The following is an 11,373-nucleotide window of genomic DNA, read 5'->3' as shown; positions in this document are numbered from 1 at the left end:
TGTACTATGTAATTTAATCCTAAAAATTATGTGGTAGGTACAATTTTTATACCCATATGAGTAAATCAAGGCACTGAAGTTAAATAATTTCCTCCAAATTACAAATAAAAGTAACCCAAAAGGGATTAGAGCCCAGGATTTCTGGCTTCAGAGCTCACACCACTCACAACAACTGTCCTGAACTGTCATCGGTATAAGACTGAATAAACAGAGTATATTTGATAATTTAATGAAGTACTATTCTGTTAAACTATAGATTTATATGCATCGGCATGGATAAATGTCAAAATGATAAAGAAATGCTAGCTTCAAAAAGAAATGTATAAAAGTAAGCTATCATTTAAAGAACACACAAAACAGTATACAGATATAGATAAATACACATGTATTTTTATGCATTCATGTACAAAAGTTTGCAAATATGGTTAATATTAACGAATGTGAACCTCAAAAGAGAAGTAACCTCTTCAGAGGTTAAGAAGGAAAAATAATCAACATATTTCTTTCTTTCAAAAGAAAAAGAGAAAAATGAAACAAATATGGCAAAATATTTCATCTGTTAAATCTGGAGAGTGAGTACAAGAATACTCTATAAATTGTTTTCCCTACTTTTTATGTTTAAAATATTTCACAAATCAAAATTTAAAAAGAAAAAGAGGTAATATGTGAGGGTCCTTTGTAAAAAGTAGCATACTATACAAATGGGAACTATTTGTTTTGATCATCAAAAGTGAAGCAGAGGGGCTTGATTTCCAAATGTCTGAGTAAAGACTTCTGAAAATCCTCTCCCCTATAAAAGCTATATAAATTCTGCAAATGAATTAAAGGCTTGAAAAATCCATGAAATATTTATTCAAGAAAAAACAACTAAATTTTAGTAAAATCAGTGAGCCCTGCAGTCTTTTAGCTTGCCATAATCCGATCACTCTCTCCCCATCTCCATGGGAGCTTTGAAAAGCAATAGTCTCACAACTGTAGTAACTGTGAAATCAAGTAGTCTAGCAGCCACTGGAGGAGCCAGAATAGTTTGGGGCTTCCTAAAAAGCCCCAGAGAACTGTCACCCTTTGACTTGCTTGCAGCATGATGAAAAGTCCAGTTTCAGTGCTTGTTTTTACTTGACCCATCTCAGAACTCACTCTCTGTCAACAGCCCTAACCTGTATGGTATTTGCTGAAAAGAATCAGCAACAATTGTTTAACATAACAGTTGCCTGAGGTAGTGACACCAGTCAGAGGTAAAACTTAGGGCTTTGTCAGGCTCCGCACAATCAGGAAGTGAAGGCTAAGACAGAGAGTTAGACTGCTTGTCAAAACATTAAAGACATGCTCAACAGAGCCTCTCAGCAAAGATTGGTAGACTCACTGGTTTGCGACATTTAAGAAAATCTCTATTTGTTAGCTTACAACTAGGATAACTGAGCACACATCAATTGCCACACATAACAAATAATACACACTTTAAAGAAATAGTCAATAAAATACTAAATAACAATAACAATAAAACAAATAACAATGACAACAAACCCTCCTGGGAGAGAGAATTGGATTTCTAAAGGTGCCACAGCACATTATTCTAAATGCCTAGGTAGTCAATAAAAACTTACAAGATACCCAAAGAAACGGGAAAGTATAACCCATACACAGGCAATGGGAAAAACAAGCAGCCAATAGGAACTGACCCTGAGAATTCTAGTAAGATGTTAAACTTACTCGAATTTAAATCAGCTATCATAAATACATGTAAAGAACTAAAGGAAAACTTATATAAAAATGAGAAATATGTGTCACCAAATAAAGAACATCAGTCAGGAGATAGGAAGTTTAAAAAAGAACCAAGTAGAGGGTTCCGGAGGTAAGATGGCAGCTGCCCCGGAGTGCAATGTGGTAATGGTGGCGATCGAACCAGAGCTGCTATATGACGAGGAAGCAAAGAGATATGTGTCCTAAAAATGCTAGCTATTACGGGAATCGAGCAGCCACCTTGATGATGCTCGGAAAGTTCCGGGAAGCTCTTGGAGATGCACAGGAGTCAGTGAGGGACATCTACGAGAGGACAAATGCCACCTATCTCTAGGGAATGCCATGGCGGCATGTCGTAGTTTCCAGAGAGACCTAGAACTGGGTCAAAAAAATGCTCAGGCACAACAGGAGTTCAAGAATGCCAGTGCAGTCATAGAATATGAGAAAATAGCAGAAAAGGATTTTGAGAAGTGGGATTTTCGGAAGGTTGTTTTTTGCATGGGCCATGCCCTAGTATATGCCCCTGCCTGCCATCGCTTCAAAATCCTCAAAGCAGAATGTTTAGCAATGCTGGGTCATTATCCAGAAGCACAGTGTGTGGCCAGTGACATTTTACGAATGGATTCCACCAATGCCGATGTTCTGTATGTACGAGGTCTTTGCCTTGATTATGAAGATTGTATTGAGAAGGTGGTTCAGTTTTCTTGTCCAAGCTCTCAGGATGGCTCCTGACCATGAGAAGGCCTGCATCACTTGCAGAAATGCCAAAGCACTTAAAGCAAAGAAAGAAGATGGGGATAAATCATTTAAAGAAGGAAATTACAAGCTAGCATGTAAACTGTACACAGAAGCCCTGGGGATAGACCCCAATAATACAAAAACAAATGCTAAACTCTACTGTCATTGGGGTATGGTTAATTCCAAGCTTAGGAAACTAGATGATGCAACAGAAGACTGCACAAATGCAGTGAAGCTTGATGACACTTATATAAAAGCCTACTTGAGAAGAGGTCAGTGTTACATGGACACAGAACACTATGAAGAAGCAGTGTGGGACTATGAAAAAGTATATCAGATGGAGAAAACAAAAGAACACAAACAGCTCCTAAAAATTGCACAGCTGGAACTGAAGAAGAGTAAGAGGAAAGATTACTACAAGATTCTTGGAGTAGACAAGAATGCCTCTGAGGACGAGATCAAGAAAGCTTATTGGATACGGGCCTTGATGCACCATCCAGATCAGCACAGTGGAGCCATTGCTGAAGTTCAGAAGGAGGAGGAGAAAAAGTTCAAGGAAGTCAGAGAAGCTTTTACCATTCTCGCTGATCCCAAGAAAAAGACTCGCTATGACAGTGAACAAGACCTGGATGAAGAGGGCATGAATATGGGTGATTTTGATGCAAACAATATCTTCAAGGCATTCTTTGGCAGTCCTGGGGGCTTCAGCTTTGAAGCATCTGGTGCAGGGAACTTCTTTTTTCAATTTGGCTAATGAAAGGAGACCATCCAGAGCCCAGAAAATGCAGACTTGCTCAGTTTAACCTCTAATGTGGACACAGTTCGCCTCCTCCCTTCATCATGATCCACGTACTTAGAGCAGTTTCGTTCTATCAGTTGGATACCCAGTGTCTATGTGAGTGGGGTGAAGGAAAGTGAGCCAGTACCAAAGACTGTGGGTAGGGGAGGGAGGTGGGGGGTGGACAGGGCAGCTTGTGAATTTTTGTTTTACTGTTTAACTTTATTAAAACAAAACAAAACAACAACAAAAAAAAAAAACAAACCAAGTAGAAATTCTACAGTTGGAAAGTAAAATGACTAATATAAAACATTCACTAGAGGGACTCAACAAGGCATTACATTGACAGAAGGAAGAATCAGTTATCATGAATAAAGGTCAATTGAGATTATCCAGTCTGAGAAAGAAAATGAAAAAGGAATAAATAAAAACAACAGGGCCTTTTGGTTCTTATGGGACAGCATCAAGCATACCAACATATGGCTAATGTAGGCCCCGGAAGCACTGGAGAGAGAGAAAGGTGTAGAAAGACTATCTGAAGATGGAATGGTCCCAAACGTCCCAAATTTGACCAAAAATTATTATACTGTAATCGAAGTAGCTCAATAAATTCTATGTAGAATCAACACAAGGAGATACATGTTTAGAGACATCTTAGTCAAATTGCTGAAAACCAAGATAATGAAAGAATGCAGAAGTAACAAGAGAAAAGCAACGTATCATCTGCAAGCTATCTTTTAGTAAGATAACATCTGACTTTTCATTAGGGATCAGGAAGGTCAGAAGGCAGTGGGATGGCATGTTTAAAGTGCTGAAATAGAAGATTGTCAACTAAGAATTCTACATCTGACAAAATTAACCTTGAAAAATGAGGGAGAAATTAAGACATTCTCAAGTAAATAAAATCAGAGAATTCATGGATAGCATGTCTGCTCCACAAGAAATAATAAAACATTTAACTTCAAGCTGAAATAAAAGGATATTAAACAGTAACTTAAATCCACATGAAGAAATAAAGAACACTGGTTGAGGTAAATACATGGGTAAATATAAAAGACAGTATCAGTGTATTTTCATTTGTAACACTTTTCTAATCCTCTCTGATTTTTAAAAACTGCATAAAGCAATCCTTATAAAACTGTGCTGATATGTTTATAGTGTATACATTTGTAATTTGTATGTCCATACAGTGGAGATGAGGGGAGTAGGAATGGAGCTCATTGGAGCAATCGTTTTGTAATTTAGAAATATGCAGAAATTAAACATGTTCCTAAGTAATGAATGGGCTGAGAAGAATCAGTGGGATTCTTCTTTGTAATTTCCCCTATAATTCAAGGGGAAATTACAAAATACTTTGAACTGAATTAAAATGGTAACACAAAACTTATGAGGCATAGTTAAAGCAGTCATTAGAAGAAAATGTACAGCTGTAAATATTTATATTAAAAAAGAACTTAGATTAATAACTTAACCTTCCACTAGGGAAAAAAGTAGTAAAAGGAAAGAATATTAAAACTAAAACAAGCAGAAGGAAGGAAATAATACAGATTAGTGCAGAAATTAATGAAAAATAAAGAAGAAAAACAATAAGGAAAATCAACAAAATAAAAAGTTGGTTCTTGAAAAGATCAACAGAATTGACAAACCATTACCTAGCCTAACTAAGAAAGAAAGAAAATTCCAATTAGGAATAAAAGAAGGACATCACCTAAGACATATATAGAAAGTAAAATATAAGGGAATATTATGAACTATTATGTGCCATCAAACTCAAAATCTAGAAGAAATGAACAAATTCATAGAAAGATACAAAGTACTAAAGCTGTTTTAAGAAGAAATAGAAGATATAAATAAACCTATAACAAGTAAAGACAGTGAATTAGTAACAAAAATTCTTTCCACTAAGAAAAGCCCACCCACATAGATTCTACCAAATAGTGAATTCTACCAAATATTTAAAAAAAGAATTAACAACAATCATTCACAAACCTTTCCAAAGAAAATACAGATGAGAAACAATTCCCAACTCATTCTATAAGGCCACTGTTACCCAGAGCATATATAAAGATTTAAACACCATAACAAAATGGAATATGCTACAGAAATTCAAGGCTGGTTCAACATACTAAAGTTGATTAATACATTCCATATTATAGAATAAAGGACAAAATTCATATAATTAGCTCAAAAGATGCAGAAAAATTTTATAATATTCAACACATTTTCATGATAAAACACATAACAAACCTAGGAGTAGAATGGAACTTGCTTAACCTTATAAAGAGCAGCAATGGAAAATCCACAATTAACTTCATATCTAAGGGTAAAAGACTGCATGCATTCCCTTAAGATCAAAACAAGACACGAATTTCAATCTCATATCTTCTATTCAACACTGTACTGGAGATTCTAGATAGGAAAATTAGACAAGAAAGTGAAATAGAACATCCAGATTGGAAAGGAAGATATAAAACTACCACTATTTGCAGATGATATGATCTTGTGTATAAAATCCTACCAAACTCACCACAAAACTACTGCAGTTGATAAATGAGTTAAACATGATTGCAGAATATGAACAATATAAAAAATTCAATTTCAAAGATAAATTTAAGAAATAATTCCATCCACAAGACCATAAAATAATAAAATACATAGAAATAAATTTTAAAAAAGAAGTGCATCACTAATACACTGAAAACTGAAAAATATCACTGAAATAAATTGAAGATGTTCTAAATAAATGGAAAGACATGCCATGTTCACTTAATAGTGTTAAAATGTCATTACTCTTCAAATTGTTCTGAAAAATCAATGTGCTCCCTATCAGCATACCATATGACCTCTTTGCAGAAACTGAAAAATTCCAAAACTCACTTGGAAACTCAGGAGACTGAGAATAGGCAAAACCATCTTGAAAAATAACAAAGTTGGAGGGTTCACACTTCCTGATTTCAAAACTTGCTACAAAAGTACAGTAATCAAATAATGTGGTGCAGACATAGAATAGACATGTAGATGAATGAAATAGAATTGAGTCCAGAAATAAGTCTTTACCCTTATGGGGATAGATTTCTTGACAAGGGTTCCAAGAAACCTGAATGGGGAAAAGACAATCTTCTCAACAAATGGAGCTGTGACAAGTGGATATCTCCATGCAAAAGAATGAAGTTTGACCATTACCACCTACCATATACAAAAGTGCACTCTAAATGAAAGGGAGGGATAAATGTAGATGATAAAACTATAAAACTCTGAGAAGTAAACATAGGCAGAGTTCTTCATGACATTGAATTGGATAACAGTTTCTTAGATATGACAGCAAAATTACAAGAAAAAATAGATAAATTTAACTTTATCAAAATTAAAAATGTGCTTCAAAGAGCACCATCAAATAAATGAAAAGCGAATTCAATGATGTTAGAAAATCATGGTGTTAGCAAACCATGTATCTGATAAAGAACTATTTTCTGAATATTTAGAAAACTATTACAACTTAACAATGAAAACGTTTTTTAAAAACCCAATGAAAACATGGCAAAGGTTCTAAAATGACATTTCCCAAAAGAAGATATAAAAATGGCTAGTAAGTAATGAAAATGCTCAATGTCATTAGTCATCAAGGAAATGTAAATCAAAACCACAATAAAATACCATTTCACACACATTATTATGACCATAATAGAAACGATGGGCAATAACAAGTTTCGGCAAGGATATGAAGAAACTGAAATATCATCCATTGATATTTGGTGGGAAGGCAAAATTATGAAACTATGTTGGAAATCAGTTTGCCAGTTCCTCAAAAATATTAAACTTAGTTACCATATAACCCAGAAATTCCACTCCTAGGTATACTCCCAAGAGATATGAAAAAATATGCTCACATAACAAATTATACAAAAATATATTAATAGTAAATAATAATTGCTATTAATAATAATGATAAAATTTAAAACATTATTAATAATAGCCCCAAAGTGGAAATAACCCCAATGTCTATCAACTGATGAAAGGATAAGCAAAATGCAGTACATGCAGACGATGGAATGTTAGTCATAAAAAAGAATGAAGCTCTGGATATGTGCTACAACTTAGATGAACCTTGAAAATACCATGTTATGTGAAAGAAGCCAGACACAAAAGATCACATACTATGTGATTCCACATACATTCAATGCGGCAAATCCATAGGGACAGAAATTATTATATCAATGGTTGCCAGAGGATGGGGACGGGGGTGGGGCGGGGGAATGAGGAGTGATTGTTAACGTTTATGGAGTTTATTTTTGGAGTGATGAAAATGTTCTGAAGTTAGATAGGGCTGATCTATATGCAACTTTTTGAATATTCTAAAAAACACTGGAGAGGGCCCTCCCTGGATAAGAATCTGCCTTCCAATGCAAGGGGTGCAGGTTCAATTCCGGGTTGGGGAGCGAAGATCCCGCATGCCTCACGGCCAAAAAACCAAAACATAAAACAGAAGCAACATTGTAACAAATTCAACAAAGACTTTAAAAATGGTCCACATCAAAAAAAAATCTTTAAAAAATGCTGGAGAGTATATATTAAATTAGTAAACTGTATGGTATGGAAGTATATCTTAATAACATGTTATTATAAAATGTGAAGTGAAACAGACACATTTTGCATTGGAGTGGGATGACTATGCTGTCAGCATTGATCAAATTAACTGGACAATCACCAAATCTTTCAGCAACTTCAGGCCATGAAGTCACAACTGAGACCAGACACCTCATTTTTAACCATAGACCCATGCTACCTTGCAGTGCTTTCAAATGCATATTTATGAGAGAGATGTCATAAAGAGCCATACTGTTCTTATCTCCTCAGTATGGAAAACTTCCACACGAGAGTTGAAGGTAAAGTACCCAACATTCTGGGGAAATTGCATAACCATTATGAGCTCAGGGATAGAAGATTATAGTAATTGTTCAGATGGAATGGATATGATACATGCCCAAAGTCCCAGGCTTACAGAGACCTCTGATAAAATCCCTGTTGTCAGAGTAAGGAGATGGTCAGAGATTCAAGGTCTCTGCTGTCACACGCTATGAGGTCTGAATCATGGGCTGTGCGTCAACAGAAAGCTGCTAAGATTACTCACTAAAGCGGTCCCTACCAAGCTTTTTTTCTCACCAGCCTGATTACCATCTCAGTTCATTGCTTTTGATCTTAGAATTGCTGTCTCCATAGCCAGTAAAACAGACAGATATATGGACTCTTGTCTCCACAGTTTGTCTTTTCCATGTTCAAACTAGATCCCGGTATTAATTATCTATCCTGAATGGCTTACAAGATAAAATAAATGTATCTTTATCAAAGAAATTGGAAGTCAGGCTCACTAAAAAATGTCCTTGTAGTAGAAGTCTTCAATCTTTAGGGTATGAGTATCGCTATCTTCAATTACTGAAATTACAAGGTGCAGGTGGTGAAAGTGCATCACTGATTCAGATAGCTCATGAAACTCTGCTTTAATATGATGTACAAGTGAGGAATAAACATTGTAGTTATCATTATGACCTCTCCTTCTCTTTTCATTCCCAACACACAGTAGTTTTTGCTAAAGCACATAACAGAGTACATGTAAGCAGAGTATCTTGAACAACTCTGACCAAACTTTTCTGTTTGTTTTTTCTAACTTAAAAAAATTGATATATAGTTGATGTACAATATTACATAAGTTACAGGTGTACAAGAGTGATTCACAATTTTTAAAGATTGTACTTCATCTATAGTTATTATAAAATATTGTCTATATCCCCTGTGGTATACAATATATTCTTGCAGCTTATTTATTTATACATAGTACTTTGTACCTCTTAAACCCCTACCTCTGCCTTGCCCCTCCCCACTCCCCTCTCCCCACTAGTAACCACTAGTTTATTCTCTATGTCTGTGAGAATGCTTCCTTTTTGTTATATTCACTAGTTTGTTGTATTTTTTAGATTATACATATTAGTGATAACATACACCATTTTTCTCTCTTTATCTGACTTATTTCACTTAGCATAATACCCTTCAAATCCATCCATGTTGCTGCAAATGGCAAAATTTCATTCTTTTTTATGGCTGAGTAGTATTCCATTGTGCATATATAGTGCATCTTCTCTAGCCATTCATCTGTTGAACACTTAGGTTGCTTCCATATCCTGGCAATTGTAAATAATGCTGCTATGAACATTGGGGTGCATGTATCTTTCCAAATTAGTGTTTTCATTTTTTTTTTAGATATATACCCTGGAGTGGAATTCCTGGGTCATACAATAGTTATATTTTAGTTTTTTTGAGAAACCGCCATACTATTTTCCATAGTGGCTGCAAGACTTTTCTGTTTTTGAAATGAACAAAGACAACATCTATATGATGGCTAGTCATCACTTAAAATCCTAGGGGGTCAGTCAGTGTTACTACATTGAGTTCATTCTATTCCAGTCCAAAACAGAAGAGATTGACATTTTGGTTATCCTGCACATCTTGCCTATAAGCAAATGAACAATTTCAATTAGGCTCTTCAAAATACAGGAAATAGCCCATGGTCTCTTATTGCTGCTTTCCCAGACCTCTGGGATCTGAACACTTCAGGTCAGAATTACTGGTGAGGTGGAAAAACTCAAAAGCCCTGCATTCTGATTCCAATCACTAGCTTACTTTCTAGCCTGATCATAGCATAAAACATGGGAAAGTCATCCTAAAATTGTGACCAATATCCTTGTGCACAATGCAATCATGAGTCAGGCAGGAACTACAGCATGAATGGCGGTGTCTATTGCCACATGGTGTAAAGAGGGTAGATGCTTTCCCCACCGATTGTTTTTTTTTTAAATGCAATTCATAGAATCATAGAATCTTGGATGATTTTTTTTAGATGAATTAGTTTAAATAATGGTCCCAGAAAGGTACATTTCAATTCCTGGAACCTGTGAATGTGACCTTTTTTGGAAAAATAATCTCTGCAGATGTAATTAAGTTAAAGATCCTGGAGATGAGCTCATCCTGAATTATATGGATGAGACCTACATCCAATGACAAGATTCCTTAAAAGAGACACACCAGAAACAGATACAGAGAGAAAAGGACCATGTGAAGATGGAAGCAAAGATTAGATCTTTGCAGCCCCAAGCCAAGGAATATATGGTACCATCTGAAGTTAAAAGAGACAAGGAAGGAATCTCCTCTAGAACTTTCAGTAGAAATGTGGTTCAGCCAACGCCTTGATTTTAGACTTATGGCCTCCAAAATTTTGAGAGATAAATTTCTTTTGTTTTTAAGCCAACATTTTGTGTGTGTGTGTGGTAATTTGTTACAAAAGCCACAGGATACTAATACACTTGCTTCGACACCTAATAAATAGCTTTTTACACATAGATTTTTTCCTATTCTGTAGTAGTGTCATCAATACTGAGATGAACATTGCACCATCTGGTGACCTAGGGTGACATATTTTCAAAATCTTCTGCTAGGGTATCAGGTCTGTATCCTGGTTTAGGGATGTTTCCTTTTCACAAGTCTATGTGGGTTCACTTATCCAGTAATGAGAATCTTTAAAGCAAAAGTAATAACCGTAATCATCTCTCACTTAAACAAAAGAGTATCACTTTTAATCACAATAATACTTGTTAGGGCAACAATCGTACCATGTTGTGTAAAGATTTGGATTCTTCCTGTTAGGCCTAGGACTAGTAACTCAATCTCTCTTGTGCCTCTGTTTACTCATCTATACAATGGGGATATTAACAGAGAATATTAGAGTTTACTGTGTAAACTTCATACTGAGTTCCTTAGCATAGTTCTAGACACTCAAAGTCTTCACTCCTCAGTACCATTATCACAACAGGAATTGAATAACAGAAGAAAAGAAAAGAAATTAGAATAAATCGATCTTAGTTCTTCTGGGACTCTCTTTGCTGGTAGAAAATGACTCAGCCTAGAAGGTAGTTTTAAATAGTGAAAAGAAAGAGATAAAGTCTTGTTTATAAGCCAACATTTTTTTGTGGTAATTTATTACAAAAGCCACAGGATACTAATACACTTATTTCAATACCTAATAAATAGATTTTATTAGTTTTAAATAGTGAAAAAGAGATTAATGCTAC

At 35.2% G+C, this 11,373-nt stretch overlaps 1 pseudogene across 1 annotated transcript; it reads left to right on the top strand.

The window, feature by feature from the left end:
* The first annotated feature begins 1,857 nt into the window (after positions 1-1,857).
* Positions 1,858-3,548, top strand: LOC308614627 (dnaJ homolog subfamily C member 7-like; annotated as a pseudogene). The gene has a single exon. The product of its transcript is annotated as a dnaJ homolog subfamily C member 7-like (transcript).
* Positions 3,549-11,373: the final 7,825 nt, after the last annotated feature.

Source organism: Mesoplodon bidens (assembly GCF_964165515.1).
Source record: "Mesoplodon bidens genome assembly, chromosome: 3".
Lineage (NCBI taxonomy): Eukaryota > Metazoa > Chordata > Mammalia > Artiodactyla > Ziphiidae > Mesoplodon > Mesoplodon bidens.
Note: the sequence above shows the minus strand (reverse complement) of the source record. Positions and strands in the feature narration are given on the sequence as shown.